At 41.7% G+C, this 24401-nt stretch overlaps 1 protein-coding gene across 6 annotated transcripts in view; it reads right to left on the bottom strand.

Moving 5' to 3' along the window:
• The window catches only part of LRRC8B (leucine rich repeat containing 8 VRAC subunit B), an 82660-nt gene that overhangs the window by 39726 nt on the left and 18533 nt on the right, over positions 1–24401 (bottom strand). The window contains exon 2 of one of the 6 annotated variants that reach the window (XM_066376840.1): positions 16171–16281. The exons of the other annotated variants lie outside the window; for them this stretch is intronic. The gene's annotated coding sequence lies outside the window, so the exon portion shown is untranslated. The remainder of the gene's footprint in view (positions 1–16170; positions 16282–24401) is intronic. 6 annotated transcript variants of the gene reach the window in all.

Genomic DNA, 24401 nt, shown 5'->3' on the forward strand with positions numbered 1-24401 from the left:
GTCAGCAACAAGTATTTAAAGAATAACAGTGTGAAGCGACATCAAATCACAGCCTCCCCAGGGTAACAAGTTATTAGCTCACCTACAGTGACCCCATGTCTCAGTCTTGTCCTTGTCCCCATCATAAAAAACTTAGCAAATAATTATTGTGTGAACAAATGATCCCAGGTCAGGATAATACCCAGTTAGAGCCAAGGGCATGGAGGAGGAGGCCTGGCTCTCTGAAAGATCTGGGGACACAATCGGTGCACTCGCACAGTGGGTCAGAAAGTGTGGCAAAATAGAGTGTGGAGACAGAGCCTCACGCATTTCCATCCCCTTATGGAAGACACAGAGAATCAGAAGGTTAAGCCTTCACCCCTCAGGAAGAAAGGAGAAAAAGTCACAGTTGCCAACTTCCCCACCAAATATGATATCTAACAAATCTGAACAGGGAAACGCTGTCAAATTCAACAGGACTGGCTGCTTCATAATGACAGTGAGTCATTTTGAATCAGTAATGGATCACTGGATAAATGACACAGCATTCCTAAATGACTTTGCTATCTTTTAAAATCACAGTTCACAATTCTTCTTTGTACAATTAACAGTATGATACAACAGGAATAATACTGGAACCAGTGGAATTATGAAGCTATCACCCAAAGAAGGACAGTGTGTATCATGCCCTGTCCACCTTCCCCAAGACCAGATACTCTAGGATGGCAAAGAGATTTCTTGTTTCCCCAGGGCCTGCCACAGACTAGGAGCTCTGTATGTGCTGTAATTCCAAAACCCTGTGAGCTATGATCAGACCAACAACATAGCATGTACTTGAATGGTTTCAGTCTTATAGAATCAATAACTTCTGATAGTGATCATTGTAAAGAATGCTACATTTGGTATAACATATTCTAAACTCAATGAAAAAAACCAAATTGCCATGCAATGCACACTAGCCTATTGTTTAGATTGAGCTAATTTCTGACCATAACATACAAGGGCTTAATGTTCACCAAGTAGTAAATGACCATTAAACACAAAGAATGTTTAAAATGAACACTGCTGCCCACTGAGCCCCAAAACATGTATTTGTTCCATACCTTGTGCTACTATAGCATTCAGGGGATGCTGACAGTTCTACTAAACTTCCATTAAATTGCATCACAAACAGCTGGTTAGGTATCTTCCTGCCTCTCACTTTGAGCTCTTAAAAGAAGAGCTCAGTGCACAGGACAGGAGCTAACACAAGGGAGTCAAGTAACTATTTGTTGCATGAAAAGGGGGCAGGAAATGCAAGAGAGAAGGATCTGATTTACTTTGTACTCGGTGTGGTAGGTATTATGAGTTCAACTCTAACGGTGAGAAAGCTGAGAGCTGGAGAAACTAAAAACCTTGCTCAAGTTCACAAAGCAAACCCAGAATTCACACCAACTTTAAGAGCCATCTGCTACACCGCCTCTCCAGTGAGCTATATAAAATGGAGTTTTATATAGACTATGACATCTCTCATTTGACTTGGGGTGGTGAACACACAATATGATTTACAGATAATGTCTTACAGAATTGTACACCTGAAACCTAGGTAATTTTATTAACCAATGTCACCCCAATAAATTCAATAAAAGTGTTTAAAAATTCTGCAATCTAACTTTTAGAGAGACTGTAATAAAAAAAAAATCAGATCTGTATATTTTTCTTGCTCATTACTCAGTAATTCATTTAGTGAAACAAAATCAACAAGTGCTCTCTAGCCTGCCTGTCTCTGTTAAATAATTAAGATCGACATGATAGATAGCCAGAGCGAGGGCACATCCTGCCCACACAACCTCTTGACACAGAAACATTTACCCACCAATTTAATAACAGGAGGGATACCCAAAGTTTAATCTATGCTGGGAGAATGTTCTACATGGCTCTTCTTCCTGCCTTCCTAGTAAGATGTGGTTCAAATAAATTAATACCATATTACCAAAATATGACTTAATAAAGGAGTATCACATGACCTCAATGTGTTGTTACTGCCTATATTTCACTTGTTAGGTCTAGTTCTTACCCTAAAACTCTTATGAATATTTGAGACCCCTGGCAGGGAGGGCAGCAGAATGGTTAAGATCAAGTTCGACTTTGTCATTTACCACCTGCTTGACCTTAGATAAGCTAAGTATCAATTTTCTCATCTGTAAAATAGATATTAATGAAGTTGTTGTAACAATTAAATGAGATAACTATAAATGAAATACTTAGCAAAGTCACAGGTACTAAGCACTCAAAAATGGTAATTTAGTAACAGAGTAGTAGTTGTATCTAAAATGAATCTTTTACAGGTTGGCTTTAAAGTATTATCATGTAAAAAGAAACCAGGTTGGATATTAGGGGGTTTGGCTCTCCACCTAAATTAGTAATTTCCATGCCATATTTTTCAATAGATCACATGACTCCAGTGACCACTCCAGTGTTGGCACAGACACAAAAATACGGCACCAACCAATCCAAGGTAAAGGCAGGTTTACACACTGTATGGTTCTCCACACAGCCAGGAGGTGGTCGGTTCTAAGTATAAACTTCAAAACTGTACAAAAATAAGGTTTTGATTTTATTTCACTTTTCATACATTCAATATGATTATAAGCCTCCTGATTTGCTCTTCATTATTATAAAGACAACATAATGTCTCAAGGAGAGGTGGGGAAGATCTGGCAATAGAACTTAACGGAAAAAGAGCTATGCAGCTTGTTTTATTGACTCTTGCTATTTCCTGTCCAGGAATGCTCGAGTTTGACCCCAAATGGCTGGGCTGACTGAAAAATATATTCTGTAATCACTGTGACCATCGCTCACTTGAGAACAGCTGGGATAGGAAGAGAGGATGCTTCACCATGTGGCTCACTGCGGGGCAACCTTCCAAGGCAGTATGGCCACCTCTAACCTCACTCACACTGCCCAGGGCATAGATTTTGATACAGTTTCAACTACAGGGGAAGGGATTTTCAAAGCCTCTTACTTTGCTTCTATCTATATGTTACTGGTGTCTATGTTCCCAAATGCTGGGAATTATTACAGAAGCAAGAGTCATGATTGTAGCCGTCAATTCTGGGAATACACATATTGCTCCTCCTGCTGACGTGTTGCCTTGGAAATGTTCTAAGCTGCTTTAGGCAAGTGCAGACTGCCCAATTTTACTTTACTTTTATACCTTTGCTTTTGCCAACCCCGAGGGGCCATGCTGCTGATTGACTGAAGCTTCAGCTTCTTCACTCCCCCCACAGGGTGAGTGAGAGGTGGGGGCTGGCTTTCCATGGGTGCAGTGTGAAGTGTGCCCGGACAGGAGTCCCAGGCTGTCTCCACCCCAACCGCACTGGCTTAGGCAAATCATTCACCCAATCCCAGCCTTCCCGTCCTCAGCTGTACAATATGGACAATCACACTAATATCACCCTAAGAGTTGATATTAGTGGTAGAATAATTACTGTGGAAGTACTTTGAAATCATTGAAGGGGCACATAAATGTAAAGGGGAAGTCATAAAGAAAGCCATTTCTTTGCTGGTAAACTAACTAAAAGAGGACGGCCTCGGAACATTATCATAAACTGAAACAAAACAACCCATGAAGTGAGCTTGAGTTGCCTTCACTTTGGTTCCAAGGAAACCAAAGAGCAAGTGTTACAAGGTCACTGACACCTCATAACATTTAAATCCTACTACAAAGTCAAAAAGATCTTCGCAAAAAGGCCCAGGGGTCCAGGCAGAACTACGTGGCCCAAACAACACAGAACTGCACTGTGAGAGGATAACCTGAGTAAAAAGTTATTCTCTGAATCAACCTTGCAATAATGGACTGATAATGGACCATTTACATTCTATCAGTTTGGACTGGAGAGAGAGAGAGAGAGAGAGAGAGAGAGAGAGAGAGAGAGAAGAAGAAGAAGAAGAAGAAGAAGAAGGAGGAGGAGGAGGAGGAGGAGGAGAAAGAGAAGAAAAAGAAGAAAAACACTCTGCTTCTCTGCCCAGCACAGCGAAGACCTTTTATTTATTTTTTATTTTTTTATTTACATGAGCTGAGAGGAGATAGGCAGACTCCTGCATGCACCCTGACTGGGCTCCACCCAGCAACCCAGTCCTCAACCAATGCTTGAGTATTGAGCTATTTTTAGCACCCAAAGCTGAGGTGCTTGGACCAACTGAGCTATTTTAGCACCCAGGGCCACACTCAAACTAATCAAAGCACTAGCTGAGGGAGAGGAAAAGAGAAAGGGGAGAGGGAGGGGAGGAGAGGAGCAGCAGATGATACCTTCTGCTGTGTGCTCCAACTGGAAATCGAACCAGGATGTCTGGCTGTTACTCTATCCACTGAGCCACTGGCCAGGGCCAAAAAGACCTTTTAAAACACTGTAGTCCGTCAACACTGCTTATCTCTTCATGCTCCTACTTTCCCTGAAATAACATGTGGTAAGTGAAGCACTGGGCAAGAATACTATAAGAGAAACAGGTCAGTTTTGAAAAACCAGGCTCTTATGTCATCTATTATTTTAAGAAAGAAGTTCACTCTCACCTTGGTGTCAAATCAACGCTTCATATTTGCAAGTGGGTTAATGACTGCTGGCCAGGCTCCCTGGTTTCTGTTTGCTCCTCTACTGCAGCAGAACAAAGTCTGGTTTACATTTAGGATAAACACAGCGGGGTGTCTTTTCCTCTGACATGATTTTCTCTCACATGAACTGGGTGTCTTACAGCGCAATCCTATTCTGACATGAGTTAGTGTCAGACACAACATGTTTAAGGGTTCAGTCCCACAAGACTGTTCCCACTTCAGACACGAGTCACAAGTCCTGGTACCCAGACTACTTACCCTTCTGTCTGACTTGATGACAAATTCAGGAGTTCCCACAACCACCTCCTTGAGTTTAATAATTCACTAAAACATAGAACAACTCACAGAACTAAGAACAACACTTTACCTCGTATTACTGTTTTATTAGAAAGGATACAACTCAGGAAAGGCTAAATGGAAGAGATGCACAGGACAAGGTGTTCTGTGGAGGGATGGGGGGAGTTCCCAGCCCCTCTCCAAGTATGCCACCCTCCCAGCACCTCAATCTGTCCACCAAGCTGGAGTCTCCCTAATCCTGTTAATTTAGGGGTATTTATGAAAGTTTCATTATTTAGGCATGACTGATTAAATTGCTGCCCATTGGTTATTGAAAATCTCAAGCCCCTCTCCTCTTTTCAGAGGTCAGGGGTAGACTGAAAGTTCCAATCCTCATGACTGGTTCCTCCGGGGACCAGTCGCCATCTTGATACTATCTGGAAGCCCACCATGAGTCCCTTCATTAGCATAAACTCAGGTATGGTTGGTAGGGACTCATTATGAATATCAAAAGATGCTCCCTACCAGGACATGCCAAGGGTTTTAGGAACTCTGTGCCAGGTACCAGACGCAAAGACCAAATAAGAATAGTCTCACACAAGAGCTAATTCTTTTTTTTTTTTTTCATTTTTCCGAAGCTGGAAACGGGGAGGCAGTCAGACTCCCGCATGCGCCCGACTGGGATCCACCCGGCAGGCCCACCAGGGGGTGATGCTTTGCCCCTCTGGGGCATCGCTCTGTTGCATCCAGAGCCATTCTAGCGCCACAGAGGCCACAGAGCCATCCCCAGCGCCCGGGCCATCTTTGCTCCAAAGGAGCCTCGCTGCGGGAGGGGAAGAGAGAGACAGAGAGGAAGGAGAGGGGGAGGGGTGGAGAAGCAAATGGGCGCCTCTCCTGTGTGCCCTGGCCGGGAATCGAACCCGGTACTCCTGCATGCCAGGCCGACGCTCTACTGCTGAGCCAACCGGCCAGGGCCAAGAGCTAATTCTTATATAAAGTAGTTGCAATTTGAAACAGTGCCAAGCAGTCCACATAGAAGCTCAAGCTTACCAAACAGGGCAGGCATTTAAGCCATTGCCATCCCAAGTAAAGGACATATAGAAATTACTTTCTAAAGAATGTCCTCCCTGCCCTCTCCAACCAGGCTCTTCACAACATGCTCTTTTAGTTCCCCATCCCTTGTTTCATAGCTCTTATCACCCACCTTCATCTGATTTTTTGATTAAAAGTTTATTTCTCTCCCAGTAAACTATAAGCTCTATGAGGTCTGTTCTACAAGTATCATGCTTATCATTGTACACCCAGGGCTTAGCAGGCAGGAGCTGCTATTAAACATTAATGAACAAGTGTTGGAGAGGTAGTGGAGAAAAAAGAACTGTTGGTGGGAATGTAAACTGGTACAGCCAGTATGGAAGACAGTATGGTTGTTCCTCAAAAAAATAGGAATAGAGCTTAGCAAGCCCTCTTTTTGGTATCCACCTGAAAAGTTTGAAAACATTTATTTTTAAAGATATATGTACCTCTATGTTCACTGCAACATTATTCATGATGGCCAAGGAATGGAAACAACAAAAGTGTCCTTCGATAGCAGATTGGATAAAGAAGATATGATACTTATTACAATGGAATGCTACTCAGCCATAAGAAAAGATGCAATACTGCAGTGTTTTTTAACCTGCCATCCATAGACCAGTCTGCCAGAAATTCCGTATTGATTCCAAGAGTGTTAACCACCCTGCTGTTCTATGAAGATTATAGACCCAATGATCTTAGTCGAATTTGCTTATGCTCAGGGTGATTTTTGCCTTAGTGGTCCCTGAAATAATCCTCCTATTTTTACTGGTTCCCAAGTGTAAAAAGGTTGAAAACCACTGAAATACTGCCTGTCATTTGCAACATGAATAGACCTTGAGAATATCATGCTAAGTGAACTAAGTCAAATAGAAAGCAATAAATAACCAAACAGTAAAAGCAAACAAAAACAAAAATTTATAGACACAGACAATAGTATGGTCATTACCAGAGGAAAGAGTGTTAAGGGGGTAGTAAAGGATAAAAGGTGTCAAATATATGGTGGTGGAAGATGATTTGACTTTGGGTGGTAGACACACAAGACAATACACAGATTCATATCAGAAATATATACTTGAAACCTAGATGATCTTTTTTTTTTGTTTTTGTTTTTTTTTTTTTTTGTTTTGTTTTTTTTTTTTTTTTTCATTTTTCTGAAGCTGGAAACAGGGAGAGACAGTCAGACAGACTCCCGCATGCGCCCGACCGGGATCCACCCGGCACACCCACCAGGGGCGGTGCTCTGCCCCCCAGGGGGCGATGCTCTGCCCATCCTGGGCGTCGCCATATTGCGACCAGAGCCACTCTAGCGCCTGAGGCAGAGGCCACAGAGCCATGCCCAGCGCCCGGGCCATCTTTGCTCCAATGGAGCCTTGGCTGCGGGAGGGGAAGAGAGAGACAGAGAGGAAAGCGCGGCGGAGGGGTGGAGAAGCAAATGGGCGCTTCTCCTATGTGCCCTGGCCGGGAATCGAACCCGGGTCCTCCGCACGCTAGGCCGACGCTCTACCGCTGAGCCAACCGGCCAGGGCCTAGATGATCTTATTAACCAACATCACTACAATAAATGCAATAAAAATATTTTAAATTAACAGACAAAACAATAAAAATTAGACTCCCTTGTTTGGAGCAAACACCACAATACTTCCTGTTATAGCTACATCATTTTATCTTCAATCCACCAAACTCTACATGACACTCAAGGGTACCTGAATTCTTTAGCAAGTGAAGACTCCACTTGAGCCCTATCAGCAGAGAAGAGATGGGATTTAGCTCAGCCACAGCATTAGGAATAATTAAAGGCTGCTCAGGGCATACTGAAGTGATGGAGTAGGATCAGGTTTCTAAAAAAACCCCACAAATAACTAACTAATGGGAATCAGGTAGAATGCCTACATTTCAAAGGTAGCAGGTAGGGTTTCTGCACATTGCACTTCAGAACTCAGCAGGATCCTGTAGCTTGATTTGGTGTTAGTTAGCAAAAGACAGAAACTGAGTTCTCCCTGGGAATTGTAGGTCTGATGGCTTCCCAGAGGACAAAAGCCACATTCCCCATCTGAAAGTTTAACACATGACTTTTAAATCAGGGTTGGGCTTTGTCTGGCTTAGTGACAAATTCAGCTGCACAACATGCATAATCTCTAGTCAAACTTAAGTTTCTCCTTTGTGCATAACAAATGAGCTACATGTTATTTCTTAGCAACCCAACTTGAAAGGCAGAAAGATTGTGCCAAGACAGCTTATGGTATGTTTTTTTTCTTTTTCCTGTATCTTTTTTTTCTTAACCACCACAAGAAATAATATTTTTCTATTTATATTTGACAACACCATCTGTTTTTACTATGGAAAATCTTATCTATTCAAGGAAGGCAATAATTTCATCACTGTGAGATGAATAGAGTTAGAAATAAAGATAACACTAGGTACCACCAACATTGTATTGGCCAGAAAAGTGGTTCCCAATAGAAAGTTGTAAGGTCGGTGGATAATGGGAAAGGTCAGACCCTCGAACTTTGGCTAGGACCGCCCACAACCAAGAGCGCCAAAAGAGGCTTCGCAGGAACTCTTTGGAAAAAAGCGACCGTCTGCCAGCCAGTGAGATTTCACCACGTCATATTAGCTCGACCACCCTAGGGACCCTTTAAATATCTCCCACACGGGTCACCACTTGCAACTTCCCTGGCCTCCATCTTTCCCCGGGGCCAGGGAACCTCACCAGGTGGGATGCGCTCTGTACTAAATAAAGCCTTTGCTATTCCACACTTTGTGGCTCCAGCCCCCTTCCTTCCTTCTCGGCGGGGAAAAATACCTTACAAAAGTTGTAAGAGGGCCCTGGCCGGTTGGCTCAGCGGTAGGGTGTCAGCCTGGTGTGCGGGGGACCCGGGTTCGATTCCAGGCCAGGGCACATGGGAGAGGCGCCCATTTGCTTCTCCACCCCCCCCCTTCCTCTCTGTCTCTCTCTTTCCCTCCCGCAGCCAAGGCTCCATTGAAGCAAGGATGGCCCGGGCGCTGGGGATGGCTCTTTGGCCTCTGCCCCAGGCACTGGAGTGGCTCTGGTTGCGGCAGAGCGACGCCCCGGAGGGGCAGAGCGTCGCCCCTGGTGGGTGTGCCGCGTGGATCCTGGATGGGCGCATGCGGGAGTCTGTCTGACTGTCTCTCCCCGTTTCCAGCTTCAGGAAAAAAAAAAAGTTGTAAGAGGAATGTCTTATCGCGCATCCACTCTGACACCAGGTTTGCTCAACAATCATGGCCTGGCTTCTGCTAGATGCCAAGCATCGTCCAAGATGCTACAGGGCAATAGAAAAGTGTCAAGCTAAGACAGGACCCTCAAAAGGAGTTTATGCTTTGGTAAAATAAGGCATAAATATAAGAAAAATCGAACAAATAGATTGCATACTTGCGTCTTAAGGCAATATATACCCAAGGAATAATAATGAAAGCATAGGAGTTATAAGTTGGGCCAAGAAAGAGCAGATAATTTATATAGGGGGAGGTGAAAGAATAAGGTGTTCATAGGGCACATAATATTTTATGTGGAGCAATGGGGGATAAAAGAAGGTAGGAGTAAGCCAAGGTGAATTTAAGGAGTTAGTGATGACACATATAAATGGAGTGGTATTTCTGAGACAAATAATGAAGATTATGAAGTTGATTAGGGTCAAATATTAAAGAAAATCTGGAATGTTAGGCTAAGAACTATTTAAGACATAGCTCAGACCTTAGCATATAACAGCCACCCAAGAAATGGCTGAAGTAAAAATTTCACTTTTAGAATAGCCGGATATTCTCATGAGAGCAGAAATGAATTTAGATTTGATCATACAATCAGTAGGGAATTACAGATGGTATCTGAGCAGGGGGTCTCATGGGAACAAAATCTTTAAGAACATATTATTGTATATTAAGGTCTCATGGAAAAAAATACCTTTAAGGACACATTATTGTATACTAGGGAAATTAATTTGAAAGCATCAGGAAGGGAGTTAGAGAATGAGAGCAGGAAGCCTAATTCTGCATTAGGGTATCATCTTGTAAAATAAAACAAAAATAAAATTAAAAATTAAAGTAGAAATTTTCAAGTAGAAAAATAGTTATACTTAAAAAATCAAACTATCAGATTAGCCAGTAAAATGATGCAACTGAACAAAACATTTAGATTTTAAGGAAGCAGATTTTTTCCAGCAAGTCTTAATTGATATTTTCCAAAGAGAAATGGATTTCATTAGGTATTATCATTAGGGTTTGTTTTTTTTAATTTGTTTGTTTGCTTTACACTAGGTGGTACCTGAACACTTTAGTAAAATTAGATGCTTTGGGGTAAAATATATGACTTTCCAAATTAATAGCCAAAGATTTCATGCCATATCACACAAGAACAGTTATTTAAAACACACAAAAGGCTGCCAGATGTGCCAGTGGCCATGCTAAACACACCATTAGCAAGCCATCATCTTAAGAATATACTGGGCCCTTCTCCTGGAAAAGTCATTAGGCACTGTCACTCATCATGCAATCAAACCTCGGTTTAAAATCAAGTTACAATTACTGTAATTATGGGCCAACATTTCATTTGTTTCACAACTGGTGCTTACTCAAACAGTGCTGTAGATGACTTCACCACAAGGTAACTTAATTAAATCCAGTGCCAAAGATTTTTTTCTTTTTTACAGCATTTTCTTTAAGCAACTGATTTACAAGTTTAGGCATCAGAAATCTTATTTCTATAAAAATTACTATGTGAACTATATCTAAATCAAACCAAAGTGCTTTCACCTATCATAAAACAAGTTTCTTCTCTCAAACATTTTATTTAAACATTGCCCAGCAACAGGCTTGTGTGGACAAACCAGGAAGTGAAACCAACTAAGATCCCATTGTGAAAGCCTAGTAAAATGAAAGAACACATTTGGAATTAGCTGAATGTATTTCATTTAAAAATACATTCCCTTAGAAACACCCATTTAATGAAAGCAATGATATGCGGAATTTCAAAAGCATACGGCTTCGTTTTGTTGTTTGGCTATTTCCCCACTCTGCTATGCAGGTATGTTTTCATAGCCAGGCTGGCTCAACCGAAGCGCCAGCCCTCACCCAGCCCAGCTGGGGACTGGAGAGCAGGCATAAGCTATCATCTTCATGCTAGAAAATCTACTTTCAATGAAACAATTGAAATCTTCAATGATTTATTTTGGAGAAACGGGTAACAGGCAAATCCCATTTCTCTCAGTTGTTTTGCTGTGGTTACTATCTGTAAAGCCAGCGGCCAGGGCCACCATCAGAGCAGCCCAGCCCATGCAGGTTTGCATTGGATTCGGACAGTCGGTAAAGAAACAGTGGAGCCAAAAGCTGATGGGCCATAGTCTTTAATTCTAGCTTGCACCCGGCGGGCAAGTAAAAATACACACTGGGCTCCAAAACCCAGTCACATTCAGTGCTCACAAAGCTACTGACTTATCCGAGTTTCCTAGAATCAAAGGTTTCTAGCTCACCAGCCTTATTCACCTCTGTTCCCCATCTCCTTCCTTATCCCAGATACAAACTCTACACAAACTGGCATCTCACTCAGCACTCTGCCATCTTGGCTGCTTCTCCTGGCCTCCTCCACGTGGCCTTTCTCTGCTCTCCTCTGCTCTCTCTTCTAATGATAATCTCAGGAACCAAGAGCAAGTTCCCGTTCTACCCCTATTTTATAGTGTAGCTTCACAACCTCTAATCCAATATACAAAATAGGGTAGTCTATAATACAAAGTCACTTCTCTGAGGCATGATTGGATTGTACCGCCCTACATCAAAAAGGGTAGGAAAGGCTTAATCCCAAAACCAAGCCCCAGGCTACAAGGATTCTGCCTGCCTTTAGCCCACCCCAACACACATTAATATCACCTGGGCGACGGCCTCCTCGTGTTATCTTTAACAAAGTGAGCATAATACATTTTATCTGCCCAACACTATCCTTCTCTTTATTCTATTGTAAATGATTAAGTTCTTAAAAACAAGAATCATTTTTTTTTCTGTTTGACTAGTTTGCTTTTTAGCTGAGTAGAAAGACTCAGTGATCCAGGGATAGTAAGAGTTATAAGAAGTATCTAATCATTATTTTTATTGTCCAAGGATAGTTTATCAATCAAGACTTGTCACAATTTTTATCTCCCTTGTAAGATGGATACTCGGCAGAATCATAAATTCCTGCATTCCACTACCATATCCTTTATTCTCAGGGAGCCACGTGTGAGAAGGGAGCTAGAAGACACCTGTGCAAAAATAAAATAAATTCTCATTTAATGATTATTATTCTTTATTTTTCATTGTAAGTGGGATTTGAGTAAGTTTACTATTATATATAATGCAACACTTTTCTAGATAATTTCCTAGCAATCTAAATAATTAAGGTAGTTCCTGATTTCCTATCTATGATTTCAGCAAATTATCAGGCACGCCCATCAAACACTGCACAGATACATGCAAATGTGAATATCAGTGCCACTTTGCAGACAAGGCCAACACACTGCTGTTACATGAGTATGAAATTCAAAATGAAAAAAGAAACTATGAATAAATGTCAGCAGTGACAGACAAAGCCATTGACACGCATATGTGAATATAAACATTCTGTGGGTGTGCACGCATAATGGTATGAAAATTATGTGGATACTGAATTCAACAAACATTTGAGAGCCTGCTCTGTGTAAGAACTGTGTTATTCATAAGAAACTGAGGTAGTTCTATCACTATTGTCTAAAAAGGTTGAAGAATGTACCTAGGAGGTCTAAATCCTGAGCTTGTCTTTGGACACAAACGAAATCAGTGTTGGGGCAGGCCAGTCCCTCATCAGTCTGCTTCTTTCTGGCCACCCCATTTTCTTCCTGTTACTCTATCCCTGTACCAAATACTATTCTATACTTTCACTATAGCACCTGATACTTGTAAGCATTGGAGTCTCTTGACAGAAGCAAGTTCAGTGAATATCTGCTATGGTGTGGGCTGAACAGGACAAGAACGAATAATATTCAGTAAATGAGAAATGTGTCTTGGTACTTCACCTTATATATATCCTTAAAACACTCATAAAAGATGGGAAGTATACACAAGGTGAAAAGGGAACAAGAAAATGTACAAGGATTAAACTGTATAGGTGAAACAACAATTTAGAGCTGCATAATGTTTTAAAGTTTTTGGAGCATTTCCCCCCCATAAGTCATTTAAACCATGCACTTGAGTTTATGACAAGGGTACCAGCTCTGAGAGAGGAAATAAAATTAAGCTGCCGAAATCACACGTCTAGAAATCAAGAGCTTAATGACAGAACTGACACCAAACTTTCAGTGTATTCTCCCCACCACCTGAAGCTGCCTCTCACAAAGGTCAGGTTACATACAGTTCAGGGACTGGGGACAGCAGCATGGGTGATGTGCACCCTGAGCCTTAAGGCACATGCAGGAGCTGGATCAGAAAGAACTCCAGTTGGGGAAAGGCAAGAGCAGAGAGGTCTTAAATGAGGAAGAGCAATGAGGCAGCAGGTCTCACTGAGGAGAGAATCTTTATAGTCAGAGGGAGATGACTTCACAAATAAGTGAGGTAGTGAGCTTATTTAGGATTTAAGATTACAGAATGAAGTGTGTGAGTCTTGACTTGACTCACAAAAGAAAATAATGAGTGATTCTGAAACAGAATGCAAGTGACATTTTATGACAATTAAATTGGTAGAGCACTGAGCTTCACTGGGGCAGCAGACTGGAGGGGGACAGAATGAAAGCAAGGGAATCAGGCAGGACCCAACTGCAGTTCAGTAAAGGAAAGGAGTGAGGAGCAGCAGGGAGGGGACGGTCAGTGAGAATGACCAGGAATGAAGGAATTTAAGTAGTAACAGGTGAAGGGGAACAAAGTTTTGCCTCCTTGAAGCTGCCCTTTTGGGATATTGACTTTAAGCAGTTAAGAAAGAAAACTCAGGAAGAACCTTGGACCCTCCCCTCTTTCCTACCCAAGAGATCAAAATAGAAAAAAACCTGCTTCAGGATGATCTTAGAATGCTGCCTTAGCCTCATCTGAATTAAATGTGGTAAATAAGGGGGCTTCAGGCAGGTGACTGGGAGCGAGATACCCCTGTGTCCCATGTTTCTGTGCCTTGCAGCATGAATTTTTGTGCCATGTATGTCTGCTCTTTCTCAACTACTTATAAAACACTCATTCTCACTTCTGAAATCTAACACCCTGCCCCCCTTTCTCCTTTGTCCAAAAATGTCATATATATTCAATGTTGTTTCGCTGTCTTTGGAATGTTCATGCTAATGTGAATTCCCCATGCACAAATATTACAAATTGCTGTTCTCCTGTTAATCTGTTTCTGTTCATTTGATTATTAGCCCAGCCAGAGAAACTTCAAAGGTGGCAAGATCAGAAAGAACAACTCCACTTAGGGAAAGGCAAGAATTAATTTTTAACTCCTATGCAGGAAAATTTGACAAGTACTGGCTAATGGGAGAGGCAAAGAAAGGACAGAGGAACCAAGTTGGGCTGGTGAAAGGCCCTAGCATAAAATTCTAGTTAATATTCCAATGTTCACTGGACGACCAAAGAGCAATCTGTTGAATTTTGCTCTTTCACTTTGAATCAAGAATGATTTATTAACATAATTAAGATTTTATATCCTTATTAGGGGTTTGTCATGTTGAAGTTTTGACTGAGTACTGCTCTCAAGAGTAAACCCAGTGGGAAAGCTAAAGATGAGATGAAAAGGCCATTTAGGGGCCCTGGCTGGCTGGCTCAGTGGAGAGAGCGTTGGCCTGGTGTATAGACGTCCCAGGTTCGATCCCTGGTCAAGGCACACATGAGAAGTGACCATCTGTTTCTCTTTCCCTTCCTCTCTCCCTTCTCTCTCTTTCCCTCTTGCAGCCAGTGGCTTGATTGTTTCGAGCATCAGTCTCAAACAGGGTTGGTAGGTGGCCCAGACTGGGTTGGTGGGTAGATCCCACTTGGGACGCATGCAGCAGTTTGTCTATCTCCCCTCCTCTCCCTTAAAAAAAAAAAGGCCACTTAGTATTCACACCATAAAGACACATGAGTACAATGCTATAGAATCAAAAAAGATTTTTATGCAAGGGCTTGACATAATCTGGTCAGTGTGAAATTTGAAATTTAGAAATTTAGAATCTGCCTTTTTGGTAGGAGCATGGAGGATTCATTAGAAGGTTGAAATGTATGATACAGGTGGAAGATCAGATCACTAATAGTCCACGGAATAAAACGAGAAAGAAGGCTTGAACTACAAAGTGACTGGGTGTGAGAAGGGGGGGGGGAATCAATGATTTTTGAGCATTTTTACGTACCATCACTTTTAAAAACTTTTAAGCAGGTACTGTGCTAAATAGTTTATGGGCATGGATTCTAGAGTTGTCAGGTATTAATCAGAGGGAGTGGCTGTCTAGATGTTAAGAACAAGAGGCAGGAGTTAAAGACAAGTGACCACCCTAGTTTTGGCCAGAGTCAATGGTGAAAATTGGTCAGTAGAGGTTGATGAATATGATTTTTAAAATGCCAAGTTTGTGGTACTTGTGGGCAATTGAAGCGGTGAGGTCTAGTAGGCAGCTGGAGATACAAACTGGAGCTCTAGGGAGAGAGAACATATGAATGAGTTTGCTAAGACCGCTCATTTTTGCTACTGACTCTAGCCAATGTTCTGTTTAAAGGCTTGCACTTGGAAATTTTGGAGAATATAAGTTATTTAAAATAAAGAACTAAATGTAGCCTAAATCCCTTCTCATGTAAAGGAGTTTACATAATACCTTTATTCCCCAAAATTTCCATTTAATGATGAGCAACTTAAATTTTTATAAAGGCAATCAAGTTGCCCAAGAAGTCTTATGTCAGGGGTCCCCAAACTTTTTACACAGGGGGCCAGTTCACTGTCCCTCAGACTGTTGGAGGGCTGGACTATAAAAAAAACCTATGAACAAATCCCTATGCACACTGCACGTATCTTATTTTAAAGTAAAATTTTTTTAAAAAAGGGAACAAATACAATATTTAAAATAAAGAACAAGTAAATTTCAATCAACAAACTGACCAGTATTTCAGTGGGAACTATGCTCCTCTCACTGACCACCAATGAAAGAGGTGCCCCTTCCGGAAGTGCGGCGGGGGCCGGATAAATGGCCTCAGAGGGCCGCATGTAGCCCGCGGGCCACAGTTTGGGGACCCCTGTCTTATGTTATGGAACACACACACACACACACACACACACGCACACTCACACACCCCACCTCTTTGAATGGCTTCTACTTGTCCTGACCAGCTGGAGGTAAACAGCGTTGGAAACCTCCTTGTGGTGTGGTGGGAGTCCATTGCCATCCTGGTCATAAACAGCCAATTCTCTAAGAAATATGTAAGGGCATATTTTCTTTATTTTACTTCAGTGTAAAAAGGCTGCTCCCTCTTGAGACCACACTATTTCAATTTTAATTTGTGCTCCAAAGTTACTGGTTGTAGATACAGTGAATATATTCAGTTAATCAATAGAGTTAATAGAAACAAGAAGGAATTTCAGATGTGGTTTTATATTTTTAATAATACTAATCTTGGCTAGCTTTAATAGAGCTAGAAAATGTATCCTTGGGGAATCTAATTCTGAAGAATACTTCCTATTTTGATTTTCTCTATGGAATTTATCTCTGTTTAATGTACTACATAATTATTTTGTCTATTTTCTGTGTCTACCCACTTGGAGCAAACTTGAAGGACACAGGGTTTCTATCTGTAGGGTTCACTGATATATTCCTAGCACTTAGTCTACATAGTAGGAGCTCAATAAATAATTGAGAGTGAATAAATCAGTCCTGTGATTATTATACTTCATGAACTTATCATGTCTTTTTCCATAGCAATCATGACTCAATCTCCTTGCTCCAATTTAATCTTGAACCATGATTTCTCTTTATATACTCCAAAGAAATTCTTTTCTGACCTATATTGTGGTGGGGCCTGCAATGCATTGAAGAGGTTATCAATTCAAAGACATTAACATGGGAAAAACTGTAGCCAAGTGTCAAAGCCTCCCAGGTTCTCCAGGTGATTCCTTCGCCTCTGTCTTATGAGTTATGATTTCTCTCCTACCCACCCTACTTTGACTTCTGGTTTCCTGATCTCAGTTCCTATTTCAGCATCTGTTTCAGTCTAGGCTTCCTTTTGGTACTCTGACCTCAGGTTACCTGAGTGTAACATCTGTTGTTTCATCGCTTGACACTTTGATTTTTTGTGCATGTGTAAACTTAGAGAAGGGTCACAGCCTGAATTTCTGGACAGATCAGAGACTCACAAAACTTAAAATCACAAGGCAGATATTATAAACTACTTTCCCTCTCAAGGTTCTTATTGTCCGTTGCTCTCCCCATTATAAAACCTAATAATTTCACTACCCTGTTTGATGGGATAGTCACAGTGACCACTTCCATTTCTTACTCAACATAATTTGTTTTCCTGGTCAACTGGATTTAGATAATATAAATTATTAAACATTCAAAGACAAGAAGAAGCTATTATTACACTAAAAATTCACATTAAAAATGAAATAAAGGCCCTGGCCGGTTGGCTCAGCGGTAGAGCGTCGGCCTAGCATGCGGAGGACCCGGGTTCGATTCCCGGCCAGGGCACACAGGAGAAGCGCCCATTTGCTTCTCCACCCCTCCGCCGCGCTTTCCCCTCTGTCTATCTCTTCCCCTCCCGCAGCCAAGGCTCCATTGGAGCAAAGATGGCCTGGGCGCTGGGGATGGCTCTGTGGCCTCTGCCTCAGGCGCTAGAGTGGCTCTGGTCGCAACATGGCGACGCCCAGGATGGGCAGAGCATCGCCCCCTGGTGGGCAGAGCGTTGCCCCTGGTGGGCGTGCCGGGTGGATCCCGGTCGGGCGCATGTGGGAGTCTGTCTGACTGTCTCTCCCTGTTTCCAGCTTCAGGAAAATGAAAAAAAATAAAAAATAAAAAAAAAATAAAAAGAACTTTGAAATTAGAAAAAAATGTTTTCTAAGTAATTTATGCTACAACTTTTCCATTTGCTACCTAGATATATGTCAGAAAAATACATTGTGCTTGTGCACTTTGTGTGCAATGTGGCCAGTGTATAGCGTAGGTTATGGCTTCCTAAGTCATTGGTCTAATGTAATTCATAGGCCAATAATGCCAAACACATCAACTATAACAGCAAGGCCATGTTTAGAAAGGCTCTCATCATCTGCACAGAGGAAAATTCACTTGACAGCAATTTGTCTTGGGCAATGACTCAAATCAGCTAGACTGAAAACAAATCTAAAGGGCACACCGCTGTCATATAGCCTGAAGTAGTCCTCTGAGCAATAACTTGATTCATTTTTCCCTATTTGTACAAATTGTTCTGCAAACAGGATTGCAATCCAAGAAATGCATTTTCCCCTCACTGTAAAGAGAAAGATTTTTAGTGTCCTAGCGAGGGCTTGGTTGGATTCCTTTGCCCTTATGGGTATGGTAAACTGCACATAGTGATTTCCTGATTTTCTTTTCTTTTTTTTTTTTTTTTTTGTATTTTTCTGAAGTTGGAAATGGGGAGGCAGTCAGACAGACTCCTGCATGCGCCCGACTGGGATCCACCTGGCATGCCCACCAGGGGGCGATGCTCTGCCCATCTGAGGCGTTGCTCTGCCGCAACCAGAGCCATTCTAGTGCCTGAGGCAGAGGCCATAGAGCCATCCTCAGCGCCCGGGCCAACTTTGCTCTAATGGAGCCTCGGCTGGGGGAAGGGAAGAGAGAGATAGAGAGGAAGGAGAGGGGGAGGGGTGGAGAAGCAGATGGGCGCTTCTCCTGTGTGCCCCGGCCGGGAATTGAACCCAGGACTCCTGCACGCCAGGCTGACGTTCTACCACTGAGCCAACCGGCCAGGGCCTCCTGATTTTCTTTAACAAGAAACAGGCAGTTAATACAATGAGCTATGTGAACCAGTTATAAAAACAGGCTCTAAAATTAGTATAATATTTGATCAAAGTAATGTTAACATCAAAGTTTGAGAAAAAGACTGGTACCAGACTGTTTCTATGCCTACTGAGTACAAGCAACATTTGTTTTCCTTGTAGCATTCCTTAATTATATTTTAACTTTTTGTTATGGAAAATTTAAAATATACACAAAAGACAAGAGAGTGGTGTAATGAAGCCCATGCACCCCTCACTTTGACAAAATAATCATGATACCCACCCCACTGTATTATTTAAAACAAATTCTAGATGTCAGATTTTACCTGTCTTATTTTGGTATGTGTCTCTAAAAGTTAAAGAGTCTTTACAAATACAGCCACAATATCATAATCATGCCAAGATATTATAAATTGTAATTAAAATGATTTGTTTCCCATGGACACAAAAGCAAACGAACTATTAATGGATCGAATGCTATCCATGTACTGTTTGCTATTTGGATGCTGATTAGTCAATAATTTATTCAAGAGTGGTGGATAATTCTCAATTGGTGGAACTACAATGTTTCCGTACTTGCAACACTGAGAAAATCCTTTCTTGCCACAGTCAAATCGATTAGTTTCTAACTTGAAGTTTAAGGACTGACAGTGTTCACATTTAATATTCATGTCACCAGAGGAATGCTCAAAAATTAAAGTTTCTCTGTTTGAAACTTTAATCCTTTTAGCGTTTTGGTCAGCATTACTCTGTCGTTTTTTTGCATTTCTCTCCTGCCTTTTTCAAGGGACTCATTTTGTCGAGACAGGCTTTTTTGTCTTGCATCTGAGGCAAGCCTTGTTTCTCAATGCTCATCAGTCTCATTTTGCCGAGAAAGACGCATTTGCTCTGCAACTGAAGCAAGCCTTGTCTTTCTCTGCTCAGTGGTTTCTTTTTGTCGAGAAAACCGTTTTTGTGCAGCTTTAGCTCCTTTTCTCTCCTCTTCAGTGCTGTATTTTCTAGGAGGCATTCTTAAAAGAAATTACGTTAAGACGTAGTTTTTATGTAAAACAGATGATTGCCAATGCAAACAAATGTTCACCTTCCCCCTGACCCCCTCAATTTGCGTTCAGCCGTGGCAACTTCACCCCATTGGCTAGTACAGTTACGCAAACAACCAATAAGCTATCGGTCACAGACACTTAAGCCGCATATAATAAAGATTTCCACCATGGCCAATTTCAAGGTTCCAACATGATGCCACTGAATGTGGCAGTGAAGAGCAATGTGCAGCACACCATTTTATTGGCCTTCCATTAAGCAGATAAATAACCTCAAGAACATAAGCAATTATAGTAAAATTAAGTAAATAGCAAATTATAGTAAAATTAAGAAGTGATATATTTTGAGCATTAATTTTAATACTTTAACTTCAAGTATATGTAATTTACCCCTGGCCAGTTGGCTCAGTGGTAGAGTATTGACCTGGTGTGTGGATATCCTGGGTTCAATTCCTGGCCAGGGCACACAGAAGAAGCACTCATCAACTTCTCCACTCCTACCCCTCTTGTCTCTCTCTCTCTCTCTCTCTCTCTCTCTCTCTCTCTCCCCCACTCCTGCAGCCATGGCTTGATTGGAGCAATTTGGCCCCAGGCACTGGTGATGGCTTCATGGCCTCTGCTTCAGGTGCTAAGAATAGCTTGGTTGCTGAGCAACAAAACAATACCCCAGAAGGGCAGAGCATTGCCCCCTAGTGGGCTTGTGGGTGGATCCTGGTTGGGGTGCCTGTCTCTCTGTCTCCCCTCCTCTCACTGAATTAAAAAAAAAAGTATATGTAATTTAATTTTTTTTTAAGCGAGAAAGACCAAGATAGAGAAAGTGACAGAGAGGAACAGAGAGACAGAAAGGAAGAGAGATGAGAAGCATCAATTCTTCATTGTAGCACCTTAGTTATTCATTGATTGCTTTCTCATATGTGCCTTGAATGGGAGCTCCAGCTGAGCCAGTGACCTCTTCCTTACTCAAGCCAGCATCCTTGGGCTCAAGCCAGTGACCTTGGGTTTCAAGCCAGTGACCTCTGGGCTTAAACCAGCGGCCATGGGGTCATGTCTATAATCCCATGCTCAAGCCACCGACTCCACACTCAAGCTGGTGAGCCCGCACTCAAGCTGGTGACTTCTGGCTTTCGAACCTGGATCCTCTATATCCAGGCCAATGCTCTATCCACTTCACCACTGTCTGGTCAGGCTGTTTATATTAATTTTTAATGGCTGTGTTTAACAACTGGCTTGAAAATGCCTGAAATACAACAACAGGCTCTTGTTAGCTCCTTGCATACCAGAGAATCACATCCAAAAAAAATTTTTTTTTTTCTGAAGCTGGAAACGGGGAGAGACAGTCAGACAGATTCCCGCATGTGCCCGACCGGGATCCACCCGGCACGCCCACCAGGGGCAATGCTCTGCCCCTCCGGGGCGTCGCTCTGCCGTGACCAGAGCCACTCTAGCGCCTGGGGCAGAGGCCAAGTAGCCATCCCAAGCGCCCGGGCCATCTTTGCTCCAATGGAGCCTCGGCTGCGGGAGGGGAAGAGAGAGACAGAGAGGAAGGAGGGGTGGGTGGAGAAGCAAATGGGTGCTTCTCCTATGTGCCCTGGCCTGGAATCGAACCCAGGTCCCCCGCATGCCAGGCCGACGCTCTACCACTGAGCCAACCAGCCAGGGCCCAAATATTTAACGATTCCTTAAATATTACCAATTATCCATATTTCTCTGACTTGTCTCGCCTTCCTCTTTTTCCTTAGCAGTAGAGCAACATTTTAAGCAAGAATGAAGAGGTAACTGATTCAGATAGCTACACCAAAGTATTAGGCTTTCCAAATGGTTCAGAGCTGCCGTGTATAACTCAGTCTGCTGCTAAAGTTGGTTTCCAGGTCGTTTAAATCAGATATGGCATGCACACATAACTTTATATTACTGGGGAATCATAGCAATATTTTTATTTTGCTTTTTCTGCCCATTCTCATGCCCCCAAGAGCAAGAGTTTGAAAAAGGATAGGGCAGGGACTTTCAGAAGGAAAAATAAGTCATTTCCAGGTAGATAACCTTGAGTTGATGGGGGGTTCTACAAGGAAGATTCCTAAGAAGATGTGAGATACCCTTCTGTGACTGGTAAGTCCCACCATTGAAACTCCGTTTGTATAAAGCTCTCTTTTATTGTGCCTTCCAGAACCAAACATGTGATGTCAGACGTGGCAGGGCCTGAGTAGATGGTAGTAGGGCCTGCCATCCTCTATGAGGATGCCCGCTACATTGCAACTCCTCTTTGAGCTCAGAGTCAAGTACGCTCAAGTCCAGTCCATGAACCAGTGCCAACCACTGATCACACAGACTCCATGGCGTGCACTCATGAAGCCCCTCCCACAATCAAATCTGTTTCCACACTGCCTTTCCAACATCATTTCCCACACTGCCTCTGAGCAAACCCTTTACTCCAGACTGGCCAGCCTACCTCTGTCCAAAAACTACATTCCATTCTCACACTCCAAACTTCTTCTAATGAAAAATTCCTAACACATACTGTAAGTCATAGTCCAAGGAAGCCTCATGGACCGTTCACCCAACTTCAGCAATTATCAACATGTATCACACTCATGGCCCTGAACTGTTCTGAAGCAAACCCTGGACATATTATTCCAGCCATAATTATTTCAGCACTACATACTTTCTTCCCTGCACACCTCTGCTCAGACATTTTCCTTCTAGTCCCTTCATTTTACCAAATTTTATCACATACTGCAAGGCTCAGCTCGGTCTCACTTCCTATATTATTTTCACTGAACTTGTCGGTCATGTCTCTCCTTGGACACCTCTCTTATTGCTGACCTGTTGTTCCTTATCTCTTATGTGTGTATTTACTTACAACGTCACTGGAAAGCAGGCAACCTCTCTCACTACACATACAGTAAAACAATAAATGTTTAGCAGAGAAAGAACTAAAGAATACCAATTTGGTTTTATAAAGGTTATTAAAATTTGGTACAAAAACTTTACATAGCATGTCCACCAAATTCTTTATATGGGAAATGTCTCATGGCATAGAACATGGTAAGCAGACACAGTATGATGGGCCCGGACATGAAGTTCAGAGGCATGGATTCTTGACCTGGCCCTTCTGTTTATGTGTTATTTTGTATTTTTGGGTATACTGACTGACTTCATGGAGTTCACCCATAAAAATAAGAACTAACTTCATCCATTCTTTCTCTTTCCCTCACTAGAGTGGCAAAATCAAACGCAATTATATATGAAAAGATGGCTCTGTAATTAACAGAGCATGCTACTGATACACATTATTATTGTTAATGCAGAAATGATTAGACATATGACTTGACAACAAAGAAAACTATTGCTTTGGATCCTGAGTATGTGAGAAGAATATATGTAAGCTCTCAACAGGGAGAATAGAAATGTAATAGATAGTATAGAGAACAAGTAGGACTTAAAACCAAGAAAATGAACCCTGGGAGGAATGTAAGAGCAAACCTAGATTCTTTCTGAGACCTTGAAAACCAATGCTTTATAATTAAAAGACAAATTAAATGACACTTAACAAGAAATTGCAAAGGCAGCAAGATATATTGTCAGCTATTTAAGACAACATTCCTGTCATATTAAATAATTAAATGTAAAGACAAAATTCAATATCTGATTTCCTCCTTCAGATAAAACTGTAGAATTACCCAATAAAATGATTATAATTCTTAGTTAATGCTTTCCTAGAACATTTTCAAAACATTTGGCTTCTCAACTTTGCATTCTGTTTTGCCAAAGAACAATCATTAATGCTAAACTGCAAACAGTGACCGTATTATATACCAAACACTACCTAATTACAATGGCATTGAGATCTCTTTCTCCAGTAGAAAAGGGGATAGATGGCTTTTTCAACAAAATACCATTCTACAAACCACACTGCAAGCTGCATTAGTGTCTTGTGGGAAGCAGGTTCACCTATCTAAACTATCCACTGGAATATTATTGTTATCTTTTTCTTGCAAGTGAAAATTACAAGGGGTGGGGAAAGGCTTAAATTTTATAAAACTCTGAATAATCTACGTCAACCCGGAAAAAGGTTTTTCAACTTTGGACATTAATACAATTTAGCAATAGATGGTAAAAACAACAGCTGCTAAGCCTGGTAAATCCAAATAAGATTATTAGGTCAAAATCACAGAAATACACAGAGAACATTTCAAAATTCCCAGCATACTGACAACAAAGCACCAAAGTGGAATTTCAGTAGGAAAGGAAGCATTTTCTTTAGAAAATATATTTTTATAAGATTTCACCATATGTGGGATCTCTGAGGACTTCCCTAGAGAGGAAACACACAAGAATCAAAATGGTAAACTTCAGAATAATAGTTTCCTTTCTCTATTCCCCTTCCCTCTCATTAATCTCTACTGCACACAGCAAGGAACTCTTTGTATCTACCTTGTTCTCCATACACACAGGTATACAGAGATTTTTTAAAAATCTGGGTTTTTTTAAATCATTTTTGAAAAATGAGATATTAGAACGTGTC

Source organism: Saccopteryx leptura, chromosome 3, assembly GCF_036850995.1.
Source record: "Saccopteryx leptura isolate mSacLep1 chromosome 3, mSacLep1_pri_phased_curated, whole genome shotgun sequence".
NCBI lineage: Eukaryota > Metazoa > Chordata > Mammalia > Chiroptera > Emballonuridae > Saccopteryx > Saccopteryx leptura.